We start from the raw sequence: 5,387 nt of genomic DNA on the forward strand, positions 1-5,387 counted from the left end.
TCCTGCTGCACTGACTCAGTGACTGCCTCCACCACCTGCCTCACTCATCACAGGTGCGTGGCCAGCCGTGTAATGGCCAGTAAAGTTTGGTTATTTATCTTATCTACGTCGATATAAACGTAAGTTGGTTATTCTGGGCTTCAGTTCAGTTGCTACTCCTACTTAAAAATTTTCGCAGTATCTTAATTTCAGTAGAACAAGAATTAAGTGTTTAACAGTTTTCTTGCGCTTAAGCTGAAGGGGTGAACTAGACCAACTTTAGGGGCAAAGACTTGGGTCTATGATGCGATAGTCTGAGACCTGACATGTCAGTGCGATGTGAATTATGTAGGAAGGAACATCTATTGGTTATCTGGCATGTGACATGTCAATTGACAAATTCAGTATAGTTGCACCCATCATATTGTCAGTTGTCACAGTGTCAGGTGAGGTCAGTGTTGTGGCGTCATGGCAACTGGAACAATATTCAAGTTGATAAACGAAATAATCATTTGATTTTGTTTTCGTACTTGACAAATGAGAAAATTGTGTTTTTAGTCTTGCCATGGGTGTTACGTGCCCTCGGCACCAGGTTTAGTCTTGGTTCGTGTGTTATTGCAATAGTAAAAACTGTTTATGAGTTTATCCTTCACTGAACACGAAACTTTGGGTCAGAAATATATACTTTGGTTACCATTGCATCATTATGTCAACGTTACAGACATTTTCGCCCCCCAGGCCCCGATGTGGGTCAGTGTCCTGTGCCTGGGTGGGCTAATCCCCGTAAAAAACAAAAACAAAACAAAAATCATCCTTTCTTTCTCCAGTTGATTCCTCCACATCCAGACTAAACGACAAAGATTTCCTCCACGTAACTCAGCAGTAACACTAAATTGTCAGGTCTGGTGTGCCCTTGTGTCTGACAGAAGCTTGCCAGGACGCCAGGTGTCACATGTCAAATGCCATACGTCAGTGTCATGTGTCAGACGTGGCCTGCCTCGAGACTCGAACCTTGTTTAACGTTTTATACACATAGAGAAGCACATCAGTTGTAGCCTAACACACTGTTCTAATTGTTATAGCTCTACTCCACCTTGTTACGTTAGACAACAATAAAGTTAAGTTTATGTAAGCTGATGTGTTGCATCTCCCATGTTAACACAAACTCTTCCTGAAGTTTAACAGAAAATCTCCCACTTTCTCTTCAGCTCCTCTACGTGTGTGTTGGTGTTGGGATTAATGGATGACATCATTATGACCTGACCTCATGTTTAATAAGGTCACCCTGTATATTTAAGCCTCTCTCTGTCCATGTAAACCAGTTGCCTCTGAAGATGTCTTGAATAAAGATGAAAGCTAAGGTGCTCCGTTGTTTCCCTTTCCCCGTGTGATTTTATTCAAGACATCTTCAGTTGCTTTGATGCTCTACGGATAGCTTTGTTTTGTACTGATTGAAGTTTAAGTTGGCTGGTTCTGCTGAATAAATCTAAGACTGCTGATCGTGCTGAGTGGTATTGGTGGGTACTCCAAGTGGAAGTGGGGGACTGACTCCTCGCCTGCTCATACATATACATACAGTAAATAAAAGCTAGTGACAGCTCGCGGGTGCTTACTGCTTATATACCTCATCCGAAGCCCTTCGAACATTCTAGCACCACCCAGAGACGCCTGGGAGATTCTAGAATGTTCTACTCTGATCTAGGCTTACAATAATAAGTATGCCATAAAAATTATGCAATGCGTTCTAGAATATTATTGTTTCCATTTTCCCGTGTGATTTTATCAAGATTTATCTTATCCACGTTTTCATTGTGGATTTACATGAAATAAATAAATAAATATATATATATATATATATATATATATATATATATATACATATATATATATATATATATATATATATATATATATATATATATATATATATATATATATATATATATATATTTCATTTTTAGTCCATATAACACGCGGACTTTGAACATATAATCAACAACTTCACCAGCCAGGACTCGAACCCTCAACCTACTGTGTGGGACCAGGGAACGTTACCGACCATGCCAAAGTCCGCGTGTTATATGGACTAAAAATGAAGTATATATGATACCTCGTGTTTCATTCCAGCTGGATTCGGTAAAATGCTACTGACATCCACATAAGCGGCACGGGCAGTTCCCAGTGGGAGGTTCACGGTGCCATCAGCTCGATGAACAGGCTTTGTGTGAAATATAACAAAGTCTAGGACTGCTTTTAGTGTCCTGGTGGTCTAGAGGTAACGTTCCCCGGTCACACACATATAAGATCGTGGGTTCGGGTCCTGGCGGGGTGAGGTTGTTGATGATATGTAGAAGTCCGCGCGCTTTATGGGCTAATGAAATATATATGGAACCTTGTGTTTTGAAGCCGGATTTGGTAAAACGTTACTCTGATCACCTAAGAGGCACTGGTAGGCCTCAATTGGGGGTTCACGGCGCCATAAGCTCGATGAACAGGCTTTGTGTGAAATATAACATAGTCTAGAACTGCTTTTAGTGTCCTTGTGGCATGGTCGGTAACGTTCTCTGGTCCCACACGGATTTCTACATATAATCAACAGCTCACCCCACCAGCTCGTTGAACAGACTTTGTGTGAAATATAACAGAGTCTGGGATTGCTTTTAGTGTCCTGGACTGCTTTTAGTGTCCTGGTGGCCCAGAGGTATCGTTCCCCGGTCACAATTATAAGATCGTGGGTTCGAATCCTGGTGGGGTGAGGTGTTATATATATAATATATATATATATATATATATATATATATATATATATATATATATATATATATATATATATATATATCATTAGCCCATAAAGCACACAGATTTCTATATATAATCAACAACCTCACCCCACCAGGACTTTAACCCACGATCTTATGTGTGTGACCGGGGAACGATACCTGTAGACCACCAGGACACTAATAGCAGTCCTAGACTTTGTTATATTTCACACAAAGCCTGTTCATCGAGCTTATGGCGCCGTGAACCCCCAATTGAGGCCTACCAGTGCCTCTTAGGTGATCAGAGTAACGTTTTACCAAATCCGGCTTCAAAACACAAGTTTCCATATATATTTCATTAGCCCATAAAGCGCGCGGACTTCTACATATCATCAACAACCTCACCCCGCCAGGACCCGAACCCACGATCTCATATGTGTGTGACCGGGGAACGTTACCTCTAGACCACCAGGACACTAAAAGCAGTCCTAGACTTTGTTATATTTCACACAAAGCCTGTTCATCGAGCTTATGGTGCCGTGAACCCCCAATTGGGGACTACCCGGTCACACACACATAAGATCGTGGGTTCGAGTCCTGGCGGGGTGAGGTTGTTGATTATATGTAGAAGTCAGCGCGCTTTATGGGCTAATGAAATATATATGGAACCTTGATATGGTCCTCTTCAGATCGAAAAATACCATTTATTTGCAGACGATAGTAATCTTTATGCCAGCGATTCAGATCTACATTCCTTGATGAGAACTATGAATAGTGAACTGACAAAGTCTGGAACTAGATAATATTGAATAAAATGACCGCAAACCTCGAAAAATACCCTTCCACAGTCTTCCACAGAAGATAAAACTTACCCGAACTTGGTCCCCCTGTACCTTAATAATAGTCCTCAAACGTAAACACAATAATAAATTCCTTGGGATTTTTGTTGATGATAAACTTAACTGGAGAAACCACCTATAAGCCATTCACGGTAAAATCAATAAACAGTCAGATTCAGATTTGCCCCCGAGGGGGCTAGTTTATTGGGCACCCCCTTACATCCTGTGCAAGGTGAAGGGCAGAAGCGTTTACAGCGCCCAACAGGGAAGTATGAAAAGTTCATACTTGCCTTTATGACTCGTACATTAAGGGCGTAAAAGCCTGAAGGGTCATAGGTTCTGTCAAGTTACATAAAGTGAGAGAATGATGAGTGTGTGGGGGGAAAGTTCCCGGTACATTTTATCTGTTTATGGCAAAGTGTGGCAGGTCCCTAATAATGTCAAATGCCAGGCCTGTGACTAGGAGGAGGGATATCAATAAACAGTGCTGTATCCTGCATCATACTTGTCAGTCACTCACTCTTGCAGCAATGAAAGAAATCTACTATGATATTGTTTACTATTACTTGATTCACTGTCATACAATATGGGGGGGGGGGGTGGGGGGGGCTCCGTCACCACTAAAACAAAACCCCACCCGTGGTTACTGTCCAGAAGAAAGTGTGCGGACACTGATCAACTTAAAAAAAACTGATCACACAAACGAGCAGTTTGCTAAATTTAAAATGTTAAAATTTGAGAATATTTACACTTACTGCTGAGCTATCTTTGCTTATAAATCAGTTATTTAATCACTTTATTGAGAATAATTATTTCCATTTCCGGAGAAGCCATTATATTGTATATTATCACGTTATTACCATTACAATGATTATATATTCTGCCGTCACATGATCCTGACTATCTGTCCCTTTGATTGAACCTAACATAACCCATATTGTATTGTTTCCACCCACTTATCAGGTTACTGTAGTGTATATCAACTGTACTCTGCTGTATTTGTATATATTTATAATATAAATGTAAAAAAATAGGTGATAAACGTGGAAGCATTGTATATGTATTTGCCAACAAACTGTTAAATATAGTAATCCAGATGATATCAAATGTTATATATAATACTTCCTTGAGATAAATGTACAGTTTGTATCAGGTGCCACACGAGGACTCAGGCTCTTACTTGGCTCAGTCATGTCAGTGTTGCTGTTAATGTCCACTCTCTATCTGTATTTTTCTGGCTAAACAAACTGTTTCAATACTATCGTTTTTCTGATTCTATAATTTTCCAGTATTTCATTACTACAGCCAACCTTCTTATCTTACTTCTTGAGTTCTGATGCTGGTTGTTACTTTCTATTTTCTCTCGCGTTCTTCCTTTCACCCCAAAAGAAAGTTTGATATGTGTCAGTACACTTTTGTACAAATAAACCAATAAACCGGCTCTGTTAATGCCAAGTGGCGCCTGGGCCTTCAGACACCCCCGCGGGCCATATAAACCAGTTTGGAGCGCTATAGCAGGTGTTGGTGTGCTTATGTGTCCGTAATGTTTTCAGTGTGTGAATTTGTGAATGAAAGACGATTCAAACCGGAAGAATAACAAAAGATTCAAACACATATGATATAATCTCCGTTGGTCTGGGTAATACATTCCTACTCACGGTGTGTACATTAAACAGCCTGCGTGCGCCGCTCCACCCCGCCCCTCCTCGTCGACCTTGCCCCACAGACTAGTCACTACCCCGGGGAGGCCGGGGCCCCTGCATGGTTATCTACCCACGTCCCTCCCATCCAAGAGTCCCCAAGTACCCCA

The sequence above is a fragment of the Homarus americanus genome, unplaced genomic scaffold, assembly GCF_018991925.1.
Source record: "Homarus americanus isolate GMGI-L3 unplaced genomic scaffold, GMGI_Hamer_2.0 scaffold30858, whole genome shotgun sequence".
Taxonomy (NCBI): Eukaryota; Metazoa; Arthropoda; class Malacostraca; order Decapoda; family Nephropidae; genus Homarus; species Homarus americanus.